General features: G+C 39.9%; 1 protein-coding gene across 13 annotated transcripts in view; it reads left to right on the top strand.

Annotated features, from left to right (window-relative positions):
• Positions 1-13038, top strand: part of GRM7 (glutamate metabotropic receptor 7) — a 1280044-nt gene that overhangs the window by 523965 nt on the left and 743041 nt on the right. The window contains exon 1 of one of the 13 annotated variants that reach the window (XM_039481475.1): positions 8977-9084. The exons of the other annotated variants lie outside the window; for them this stretch is intronic. The gene's annotated coding sequence lies outside the window, so the exon portion shown is untranslated. Of the gene's footprint in view, positions 1-8976; positions 9085-13038 lie in introns of those variants that run through there. 13 annotated transcript variants of the gene reach the window in all.

The following is a 13038-nucleotide window of genomic DNA, read 5'->3' as shown; positions in this document are numbered from 1 at the left end:
TGATTCTGCTTGGTGCTGGAACCCTTCTGTGGCAGTCTGTATCCCCTATGTTCACCCCTTTTACAGGAGTATGATAACTTTTTTGTACAAAATATGCTTTGTGAGGTATCATTTGAAAACGAACAATGTGCTGATGAGTATTGTCCTTGTAAAATGTGTGGCATGTAAAGTTATATAATTTCTCTGTATGGTATTACCAGACATGTGCCGAGACTGGGGGGAGCAGTTTGCAGTGTGGACATGGGGTAGTCATGGAGGCTGGTGTACTCTAACCACACGTTGATCAGTACCCAGGTGTGGTCAGCTCTTGGAGCAGCATCCATGTTCACTTGTAATGATCTGTAAAGAGTGCAGCAGAAAGCTGTTCTGAGTGGCTAGCCTAGATTGGGTAAGGGACAGGGAGAAAACCATTCAGTGCATTGTGGGAATGAGGGTAAAGTACTATTGAAACTCAAGAGTTGGTACATGCCTCTTCCCTCTGTCCATACTGCACGGGTATGGGCTGAGGCACAGATGAGGCATGTACATATCCATACCCTCGGGTGTGCTGGCTTACTCTCCCTCCACTTGCCTTCAGACACATGTTCTGGGGTTTAAGTGTGGACAATATGAATGTTATGGCACAGTTAGACATGTGCATAGACACATGTACAGTTCTTACTGAAAACTCACCTTTAAATTTTAAAGGCTTTTTTTGTGTGTGGAATCCATCCTGGATTATACTGGTATGAGTGTGACTTTCTGCAAAGAATGTATAATCTTTTGCAGCTGGTCCTTTGCTTTTGTACATCTCACTATCTGTGTTCGTGGCTCTTTGTCTACCACCATTCAAACCAGTTGTGTTTCTTCAGTAGATCCCCAAGAATTGTATAGGACTTTACCTGGAAGGTATGGACTTTTTAAATCTGTTTCATAATATGGTAAAGAAAACTATTTAATAGCATGTCAGATGGTGTGCAAAGCACATAAAGTGTAGGAAGATGTCAACTTGCAAGAAATTCTCAACTGCCAATGAGAATAAGGATGTTGGGGAATAACCCAAATCTATATCTTGGCTGTGGTGTAAATGTAAAAAAAAATCTTTTTTTTGTAGCTTACTACTAATGTCTGAGGCCGGTATATTTCAGAATGAAACACTGTCCATTGTAAAATGAATCTAGTGTAGTGTTTATGCAGGTGTGCACACACTCTGCCTCTAGTCTTGTTTGGCATGAGTGCATTGTTGTACAGTTGCAGGCATGGTGAATGTTTCAAAACAAGATTCAATATGCTATGGTAAACCTTGACCTACCATAGGCAGCAACTGTGAGGTTTGTGTATTGCATAGCATAGAAAGTTGACAGCAACTGGCACAGTTGGTATAATTGCAGTGATCATAGGTTCCAGTGTGTGGTGATGATCATGTTTGTAGTTTACTCTCTGTTTTGTGATGTCTAGAGCTGGTTGACATTTAAAGAAGAAAAAAGGGCATTTTCTCAAAACCAGTTTTTTGTGTGGAAGATTTTCATATTGTTAAAAAATGTTCTGTTTATTTAATTAAACCAAAATCAATTTTCAAAAGCCAAAATTTCTTTGTTTGCTGGCTGGGAAACTGGAAAATTTCCATGAAAATGTTGGGAGAAAGCCCCCAAATATTTTATTAATTTATTAAATAAATAAATATAATATGAATTTTTTTGCTGAGAATTCTTACCCTTTACTGACTAGCTCAAGTGATATCATTAGAGTTCCTCTTGTGGATGATATGTTTTGCCTTCAGGAAGCATAAGGACCTGTTTCTTTCAGCAAGACTATCCAATTATAGTTTTTCTTTTCTAAAATGTCTGCCAGTCTCTCTGACAATACAGCTTCATATTTACTAAATAAAATAATTAGAGGCTGTCAAACCTATAGACATCAGTGATGATGTGGAAGGACAGATGAGCTGCTGTCCACCCCAAGGGTTTCACCATCATTGTCTGAGTCAAACTGTATAATGACAAGGCTTAATAAAGATGAGTGAACTTTAAAAGATGTGGAGGTTCAGACCTGCACTTTGCTTAAATTCTCTGCCTCCCCTTACACTAGGCAGAGGATGTCTTTTTACCCCCTCCCATCTGCACACTGCATGGCCATGCAAGGAGAGCTGGAATCTTGACCTACCTGCCATACCCAATTCAGAAAATCACCCAACTGAGTTCTACGCTTCAATCACAAAATCATAGTAATCTTTTTCAGTTCTTTGAGACAGAATGGAAAAATAAGGACAGGACCTTTTGGTTTCTAAGCCCTTACTTAGGTAACTATAAAGTGGATTAATTTTAAAAATTGCTGATCACCTAGCAGCCCCCACTGACTTCAACACAAGAATCTGTTCACTACTTTTGAATATCAGGCCATATGTCTAGCTGCATAGAAAAGGACTTGGGCACATGAAAAATAATTTTCAAGAATGCCTAAGGGAGTTAGATGCCCAGCTTGTGTTGAATGTAGATGGGAGTTGGGCAGCTCACTTCCCTTAGGTGCCTTAAAAAATCCTTCTCTGGGGCCTTTAAAAGCTTAGTGCTGGAAAACAAAAAGAAACATAATGAAGAAAGGAGAGAAATGTACAATCTCTAACGTGAGTAAATGAGCAGGAGAGGAAAGTCATAAACCGGCTGTGGCATCTCTGAAGGGACATTAAATCTACTAAAAAATCAAATCGAAAAACATAACCAGAGAGAAAAATGCAGTCAAATAAAAAGGGTGGTGGAGTGGGGGCAGCACTGCACATCAGACATGATAGCAACAAATACCAGATAAACTCAACAGCATGAGCAGGAATTAGGAGAAAGGAAAAGCACCAGGATGAGAGAAACTAACTGCAGAAAATGAATGATCAGACACGGTGCCAATAGCTGATACAGGACTCCTAGGGAGTGGGCGTACATTCCCCACAGGTTCCCAATTTAATTAAAAAGGGGACCTGTGGGAAAGTTGTGCCCTCTCTGTAGGAACATTGCACTGTTCAATGTACAGCATTAGACGAAGAAAAAGAGCGCTGGGATGAAAAAACCTATAGAGACCAAAGACTAAAAAAGGCTCTCGAGAGGGGAAGCTTGGGAGCGTGTGCAGGGAGGAAGGGGTGGTGCAGAAAAAGAAATGTGGGTTTAATACAGAGCCTGTGGGTAAAAGAGCTTTAATCTATTTTAAAGGTCTGTGTTTGTGGAAGAGAATGTTTTAGTAAATCATTGTTTCAATGGTGTGGTCACTAAGCAGGGGGTTAGGATAGTGACTTAGTTCATCAGCACAGACAAATTTGAATCTAGAAAACTAGAGAATATTTAGTACTACAAGTATATATGTGATCATGAAAATAAGCTAAATTAATAAATTATTCACTGCAAGTTCATCTCTCAGCTCTGGCTGGATTTTTTTTTAATACAATAAATAGAAAGTATAAACTGTAAACAAGCCTCTCATACCCATGGAAGATTACTCGAGTAATTTCTCACTGGAAAATTGTTATGTTTCAAAAATATTATGTTAATGAAGCCATGAATATATTATGAAAATTTAATTGCATATTTTAAAGCAATTATTCAGCTAATCTTATAAAATTAATGTTTAGTGGTATATTAGGAAAATATTTAGTGTTAGTTTGGAAAGTAATTTGTACATTGGTAGGAAAAATCAGAATATGCTATAATAAAAAGCAGCTGCTAACTTGATGTCTGTTAGGAGCCTATATCATATTTTAAAAACCATTGTTTTCACAACAGCTGTTGGTAGTAGCACTGTAAATTTCAGTAATTTCTAAACTATTTTTAGTAGAGCAGATAGAACAATATAGTGGCAAAGAAAGTGGTGGCTAGTACACTGCAAAATATTGCAATTTCCTATGAAATCTATAGCAATAGCTTATTTGGCTGTTAAATGCTTCCTCTCTGGATTCCTCTTTTTTCTATAGGATGTGAGACTTTAATATTTCTGAATGAAAGAAAACAATACAAGTCTTCATGAGCTAACACTAAAGCACACATCGTTGATGAATGAATAAACTCGTTGGAGGACATAGCTTCCCTACCCCAAACTTTTATTCCTCTTTATTATAGCTTCCTATTGACCTCTTTTTTCAGATGTGTTCCATCTCTGACTTCTTAAACCTCAATTTGCATCACCCCTAAAGCAACCTGTGATGGTTGTACAAACCCCACATTGGAGTGGAAAGGGTTAAGGATCTGCAATCATGCACAGGCTGGAGGAGGCGCTTTAAAGGGGAACAGAGTAGCTCTCTTACAGGCAGCCAGTGGAGTTTAGCAGACCTATGCTCTGCAAGAGAAGCACTGTGGGGAGCTCAGCATCCCTGGGCCCCTAATGATTGGTGGTCTGCCTCACCTGCTGAGGAAAAGGGACTCTGGACATTTGCAAGGATGGAGGCTTATTCCCTGATTTTGTTGACATGTCTTTGCTGTCCTGACTTGTGGGGGGAGGTAGGTAGGAAATGATCGAGGGATGCAGCTGCATAGCACTGCAGGGTGCAGGACCTCGTGGCCCCTAACTTTTAGGGCCCGGATCGGACCCTGGAGGAGAGGCGGTGGCTTGGGTTCTATTCTCTACCCCTTTATAGGGCTGGAGGCAAAAAGCCTGTCACTGGTACCAGAGACCCAGGGCTAAGAAAATTCATATCCCAGGGAGTCCTGACTCTGGGACTTTGCCTGGGGCGGCCTGAAGCCTTTTGCTAGCCAGAGGAAGACTCTTCATGTACCTTGGAAGGGGTGGCCACAACTTGTGGCCCAGCCACCAGGTCTGAATCACAGAAGGGGAAAGACCACTGCAGGGTAGGGATGGTGTCAACAGGGGATGGCAAGCCCAGAGGAGTGCCTGGCACTCCCTCTCCAGGCAGTAGGCAGCATCTAAGGCAAGTGGACCACTACACATGAGCCTTCCTTTGTATCTCTGACACAGTCACTGGTCCTCATGTATTCTTGCCATGTGCACGCACACGCCATTATCTGGCCATCTTTTAAACCTGTTGTAGAGCTGCTGAAACAACTTAGTATTTATCTGTATTATCATAGAGCCTTGGAGCCCTAGCCACGGATCTGGCATTTTAAACCCTTATCTTGTAATACACGTAGGTCCAGATCTAAAAAAGAATTTAGGATGTGCTTAATTTTAAGTACATGAGAAATCCTATTGACTTCAACAGGACTACTCACATGCTTATGTGGTTTGCTGGACTGGAGCCTTAAAATTTACTGCTCTTAGTAAAATGGCCTGAATTCCATGTTTTACCCAAAGTGTCATGTTTTAAATGGCTTTTCCTAGTTCCTCTCATTCCTCTTAATAATTAGGAACGCCTTTACTTCGTTGCTATGCAGTTTGCTTTCTCTGCTGAGAACAATTGCAACCTCTAAAAAATAAGCTTTAAAGCCTATGTGATCATCCTAGGTGCCTGCTTTATCCTGGACATTGTATCTTATCCTTTCCATGAGCCAGTGACTAAATCTGAACAAATGAGGCCAGATTGTCGAACTCAGTCAGATTTTCAAGCACTGAGCACCCATAAAAATGCTCAGCAACCAAAAGCTCCCTTTGTGACACTTGTGGCCAGATTTTCAGAAGTGCTCAGTACTTGGCAGTTGCCAACAATTGGAGGTGCTGGCCACTCGCCTTGGATCTTGAATGACAGCCAGGCTGTGGTGCTCAGCACTTTTAAAAGTTAGGCCCTTCATAATCTAGGTGGGATTTCAGTAGCATCTAATACTGTTATAGTAACATTCTGTGTGATTGATACTCTTTGTAACAGAACGGAAAGGCTTGTGATTCTAGGTATCCTTTACAGTACAGTATTTCAGTAAATGTGAGAAGCCATGCTTTCTCACCAATCAGTAAAGATAATTTTCTACTTATCGCTTACTGTATCTATCCTCTGTCAGCTTCATTTGCCTTTGTGCATCTAATGATAATCCATTACAAGAGAAGCTCCTGCAGCCTGGAATGCCATGTACCCTTAATTTTCATATTACTTAAGTTTATTTATCCTTCCAAATGAACTGCCTCGGATTATCACTTTTCTATGCCCATAAATCACTGTACCATTTACATTTAATACAAGATTTTGATTTTTTTTATCTGATCCCTCTTTGGTTTTTCTTGCCCTAAATCTGTTAGGTAAAATATGCCTATATTAATGTTATACTTTCCATTTGCCTCCCCAACCATCTTCCAGATACTCAATGTCTGAACAATACTTTGTTCTTGTCATTCCTTACTCTGGCATTTAATCAGTATCTTCAACAGATATTTAATATAATTACTTGATATGCCAGTTGGGCCTGATCCTGCTCCCATTCAGGTTTATGGAAATTTTGACACAAACTGCAAAGGGAGCAGGATTATGCCCACAATGATTGCATGTATTATTAGTATTCTTATTAAGTTATTATAATTAGGATATAGATTACATACTAAGAGATCACGTATTTACTAACACTCACTTTTTTCCCTTTTTTCAGTCCGATTTATATCATTGAACTAGTGTTGATTTAAATAAAGAAGACAACCAGCTCCTCTCAGCTGATGTAAGTTAGCTTAGTACCATGGATTTCAATAGAGCCATGCCAGTTTACATCAGCTGAGAACTGGTCAACAGTTTTGAAATTATGAATACTTTACCATTTGCTGAAAAAGGAAAGCCCTTGTGTTCTGGTAAATTTCTTTACCTTCGGAGTCCAAAGGGTCCTATTCCTGCTTTCCCAGTATTTCTGTGCGCAGTCCTAGAATGAGCACCTTCTTATCCTTTTGCTGGTACTATTTGTCTCTGTTTTCTGGCTATGACAAGATCTGCAGATAAGGCACTGGCACATATTGGTTCTGTTTTATAGAACAGAAGAAACTTATGAAGGTTCCTGCTCAGTCTTGGCTCCCAGCACAAGATATCTTTTTCTCTTTGCCTGGGCGTATATTCCCTATGGCCTCTTTCCAAGCCTATTCTGATTCAGGAAAACATTGAGGCATGGCCCTAACTATAAATATGTGCTTAAGTGCTTTGCTGTATTGGGTTACTAACCTCAAGATGGGCCCCTATCCCAGCCTGCCTTCCTAAGTACTCAGATCTAGCTAAATATTTCAATCTGTTTTTTTCTCCATGCCTGCTCAAACTCACTCTTGGGATATGTTTGCACTGTAGTTGGGTGCATGCCACCCACTCAGTCTGAGTAGACAGACATGGTCTAGTTCCGTTCGCACTAGCTCTCTTAAAAAACAGCATGGGCAGTAACTTGGGCTAGCTCCCTCAATACATAAACAGGGGTTCGGAGCGGTTTGTACTCCGGTTGCTAGCCCAAGCAGTTGCCTGAACTACCTACAGCTACACTGCTAGAGCATTAGCTTGAAGGGAGCTAGCGTGTATCTGTCTAGCTGGGAAGCACGCTCCGAGCTGCAATGTACACGTACCATTAGGGACACTCCCTCCATCCTCCATTTCTCTATCTCTCTCTGCCTCTTCCTTTCTTTTCCCCTCCGCAGACCCTGTTTGTTTTCCTGGACACATCAGTATCATTTTTACCTTTTTTTGATTGTCTTCCTAATGCTGCTGATGCCACTCTGCATTGCTTTTTAAAAACATTTATGCTACAACATACCCATTTCGAGGCCAGGCCCTTAGGCAATAAGTGTATTATAACATAGTCTGTGTACCATTATAAGGACTTTCAGGGACACCAATGCAGTTTAACCCCATTCCCTTGGGGCTCAGACTCAACCAGGGAAAGGATCGTTTTTTCAAAAGGTTCCTTTCCATGAATAAAAATCCAAGTGATTAAATTTGAGGGGTTGAGAAATGTATTTGCACACATCCCCACCCATTCCTAATGTATGGAAAAAAAAAAAAAGCTAAAGTAGGACAGCACTCTCATTTGTGTGACAAAGATAATAATGCAAACAGAGAATGGCTCAAGATTAATCTCCTCTTGAGACACTGAATACAAATGAGAATGCAAAAGGTGCCAAGTGAACTCCTTCTCACTGGAAACTTTAGACAGATTTATTGTAATCCTTCTTGGACAATGTAAGAAGGGTCTTTGTGGAGGCCTTTTGTCACATGGATTATTGTGTTGGTTTCAGAAGACATGCAATATTTACTGGTTACCCTTTCATATTTGTAGGCCCGAGATACCTTTCTTCCCAACTGATTTATTGTAAGGTGCCTTTTTTAAAAAAAAAAACCTGGAAATGTGTGCAAAGTGTATATATCTGCACCGTTGACTTTCTCCGAAAAGAGGGTGGCAACATCTTTAAGCCACCTGGTTTATTTCTGCAGGTAAGCACTGCCTCTAGCCTGTTGCTATAAATGATTGACTCTGCTTTTGCAGTCTGTTAAACTCAACTGTCAGTTGTCTTGTGCAGGTGTTTTCTAGGAGATATTAGCTTTTCTTCTGAGGGCATCATGTACTTCAAACCAGTGTCATATCTTAGTCTAATAGTTAGGAATAGCTATACCTATGTGTCAGAGTAGCCTAGGTATTATATATCAATCTATTTTTACATAAACTTAGTCATGTAAACCTGCAGAGCTTACACTTCACTTTCATTTTAAAAAATGATGACATCAAGGAATATTTTGACATTTAGATTATTTTCTGTCTGCCCGTGCTCACGTTATACCTGTTGGATGCACATTGTGCACGACTAAGACTACTGCTTTTTCCTTCTCCTTGCTTAAACCTTTATGCAGTCCTATCAAACTGGTTTATCACAAGTCACCATCAGTGTAAGCAGTTGAGTAGTTTTACTGAGGCTGCTCCACCAGGAGTCTCAAGACTTCTAAGCAGACTAGTAAAGAATAAAGATCTGATACAAAGCTTATTGACCAATGGTCTACAGATTTGGCTGTAAGGGAGCAATAAAAACATTCTGTAGAGTGGCAACAGGGGCTACAATTGCATATTCTGCTGCAGATGTAACGTTATATCAACTCAGTTAATTTATTGTATGTATTTGTTTAGATATACACACCCATGTAACCAAGAGCGCTACTCCATATAGTCCATAGGTGTCCCTGACCTAACCAAAACCACCACAATATTAATGGCCAAACATAACTGAAGTGCAGCGATACAGGTAAGTTATAATATTCCCCATCCTTGTAGTCCCCTCCCCTTCCACTTTCATATGCAGATGAGGGATAAAATAAATTTACCATATGCCCTGAATCTCATCAGCTTCAGACTATTTCAGATCATGGTGGGGAATTAATTCCACGGGGCCCTCACAGGAAATATGCAGCTATGTATACCATGGAGCCTCAGATCCAGCACCTTAGCTGATCTTGACCATAGTATATATGCAAAGAGTGTCTCTATCATATAGATAGTGTCTTAAGTCATTGGGTGCTTTGTACGTCAAAACCAATACCTTAAACATCACCCAGAAATCTACAGACATCTAGAAAGAATTGTTGCAACCATCAGTAAATGATTAAAAAGCCAACCTGGCCACAGCAGCTACATGAACTTGGAGTAGCCGTTTGGAGTCCAGTCAGACCTTTATGTTATAAACCCAGTCAACAAATGGTGGACATGCATCCTCATTTAAAATGGTACTTAAGGTATCTAGATGCGTTGAGCATGTGGCACTGAGACATACAGTGCATTTAATTTAAGTGCATGTTGTTTGATACTTGTGAGTCCAAAGAGATTATGCAAACTTTCCTGATCTGCTTCTGATGATCTGCATGTGCTGGTTGCTACTGAAGCTAACTGTGTTGGCTATTAGCATAGTTTGGCTATTTCTATACCAATCTGAAGTTTAGATGCTGTTCTTCAGAGTATTCACCCCAGAAACCTGAATAATCAGAGTACTTAAAATATAGGCAAATATATTGCCCATTCCAAATATACTATTATTATACTCTCAGCAATAAGAGTAATGTTCTTCTGTGTGGGAGATTGTGAAATGAACTAAAGACCATCAAAATCTTCACCACTTTCTGTTCCAAGTATATATCCTTACATATCATTCTCTAGCATACATATAGCAATTTGATATATTTAATACATGCACTCTACCAAAAGAAGACAGTACACTGCCTGTTCAGGGGAGAGGATGAGAGAACAAACATGACAGATGTGTAATCATGTTGCTTAATCCACTCCTGGAAGATGCTCGGATACCAGGGTGATGAGTGCAGTAAAGAAAAACCTATATAGAAAGTGAACTAGTCTGAGCTTTGTGCAAAGTACAAAGTTTAGTGGAAGAATGCACAGTTGTTTTGTCTGTGACGATGACTGCATAACTCAGTCATGGGGAAAAAATGCCTGCAGAAAGGATGGTGCTCGCGGACTTGTGCCGGAACAATAAGTGATACTTGTGCTGGCCCTCTGTGTAGGAGTAACTGTAACCCATCCTGCCATTTCATATGTGAATCAAACATGTACACACAATTTGCCAGTGCACTTACATAGCCACCTGAGTTCTGCCTGCACATAACTTGCACGCCTAAATTTTGGTGCAGTTTTGAAATCAGGGCTTAAGAATGGGATTTTCAAAGTCACCTCAGTTACTTAAAAGCACGCTTCCTCTTGAACCTCTAGGGGACTTGTGGTTCTGGAAATCCCATCCTTAATGTGTAGCTTTAGTTCACTGCATACTCCATTTATGATCCTGTTCAGGATGTGGTTTTATGTCTAGGAAGCAGAGTGCACTGTCATAAGAATCAGTTGGATGGTATGCTGTTCTCATACATAAGTACTTGCCAGTGCTTATTTTAAGGCTTCACTTTTAAATTTATGTACTTTAATGGGAGTTCTTATTCACTAAACAGCCATTTTTGTTCCCACATGATCTTCTAGTTATAAACTCTGTGAAGATCTGTTGGCTAGAAAACCACTTTTAATTTGGATCCAGTGAACAAGATTCTGGGTTTGCTACCACTTCTGTGCACCAGGCACTGGGCTATTGTAGCCATTTTATATTGAGATTTGATTGTATCTACTCCAGCACAGCCTCATCAGATACTTATTTTCTGATTTTTAGACTAGAAACCGATGTACATTTTGCTAAACTAAATTATTCAGCTTTGCATCTCATTAATCATAGTGCCACACAGCCCTGCAAACCCTGTCTGAAAATGTCTAGCATTACATAACAAACCATTTAAAAATATCTCTGCTTTTGATCACATATATGCAATTTATGTTGAATGGGGGGAGAGTGAATATAGAAGAAAAGGCTTTTTAAAAACACTTTCTGGGTATCTTTCAAACTGAGAAAATTTAAATAATTCATGGAAAATTCAGTGCAGATCTCTAATTAAAACTAATTAGAATCACTCCATTTTATCACATGCAGTTTGTCTCTGAACAGTCTCTCTCCCCTATTCATATATATGCATTAGTTTGGTCTGTGCTTATGGCAAATTTTAAAAATACCTATTGTGAAATGTGGGTGGGTGGGGAGTGGGTTGAGGAGCAGTCGAAGTGTAAAAAAGCAGGAAAATAAGTGTGTCTTCTCCATGCTGAAGAAGATTGTATAGCTAAGAAGAAAATGCAGCAAGGTGTCTTTTGTCAAAGCCCTTTATAACACTTCATGTGAACAGCCAAGAAAGCTTTGCATTCCTGGAGCGCTGTATTTTAATATTTGGCCCCTGTGACACAATTTTATTAAAACTGAGTTGCGTTAATAATCTCTCTAAAGCAAGCTTATTTCTGAACAACACAATTAGACAGAATTTTTAGTAAAAGCTATACCCCAAGGTTGGTTGGTTTTAGTTATTTATATAGCCTGCCTGTTTCACATATCAGTTTCTATGTTCAGCCATCACTTCAGTGCTTGAGGCACTGACTGACTCTTTAACATGTAAGTTCAGCACTAGTACTCCTCAAATCACATCTAGAACAATACTGTCTGCCAGTAGGAGAGTGGCGTGACAGGCAATATTGTTATATTTGTCTTCTATTTATGCTCTTTGTTCAGGTGTCTGTAAGCAAAGTAACATGCTGCCATGTGGGGTTCAGAGTTTGGGCCCTGACCTCAGTCCTCAGGGAGGTCAAGAGCTTTGTATTGCACTGAAGTCACCGCTTCGGACCAACCTAGGAGTGGTATTGGCGGGCACCCCAGGGAGCTCTGTCCAGATCTATTCTCTTGGAAGGAAGTGTGTAGGCTAATGAGAATGGATTTAAAAGGGTATTTATGGAGGATTGCCTCTGCCCCACCTCTTGCAAAAATATTATGAGACAAAACGAGTCACAGGGGCTTGATATGTTTTCTGATGTCAATTGTGGAATTAGGGCGTAACTCATTTTGGGGTGTTGTAATTGTTATGCAATTAATAGATATTAACGTTATCATTGTTCTTTGCATGGCTCTGTATATTATTATTTATGGGCATTGTGCCACCAGGTGGCACCTAACAGTAGACCCTTCTCCAAGAATCCCCTTCCTGGTCCTTCCCTTGGAATTTTTTAATGTTCTGAAGGTACGGCTATATAAGGGGGTGCTACATCCTCTACCACCTCGGTTCCTTCTTACCATTGCACCAGCTGGAAATGAACTGCTCCAGTACATTCAGATCTGTTTTGTCCCCGCTCCATCGATGGTGCTTTTTGTAGTTTGTTATTTGTGTGTAGTGTAGTTTAAATATTGTAGTAAGTGTAGATAGTTTACTATAGTTGGTGGGTTTGGTTTTGTGTTAGGGAATCATTAGCAATTATCTTTGAGAACTCATGGAGGGCAGATGAGGTCCCAGAGCACTGGAAAAGAAAAAAACAAACAAAAACATTGTTCCCCTTTTTAAAAATAGGCACTAAGAGGAACTGGGGAATTATGGACCAGTCAGCCTAACTTGGATACCTGGAAAGATACAGGAAGCAATTGTTAAACAAAGAGTTTGTAAGTACCTAAAGGATAATAGTGTTTTAAGGAATAGGCAGCAGTTACTGGCCTAGTGGATGGGGGAAAGCAAGAGACACAATATATCTTGATTTTTAGTAAGGCTTTTGATTCTGTCCAATATGACATTTTTATAAGCAAACTAGGGACATGTAATTTTATCTCGACTACTATAGGGTGGGTGCA

This window comes from Mauremys reevesii, linkage group 7, assembly GCF_016161935.1.
Source record: "Mauremys reevesii isolate NIE-2019 linkage group 7, ASM1616193v1, whole genome shotgun sequence".
Lineage (NCBI taxonomy): Eukaryota > Metazoa > Chordata > Testudines > Geoemydidae > Mauremys > Mauremys reevesii.
This window is presented reverse-complemented; position numbering and strand designations above follow the sequence as displayed.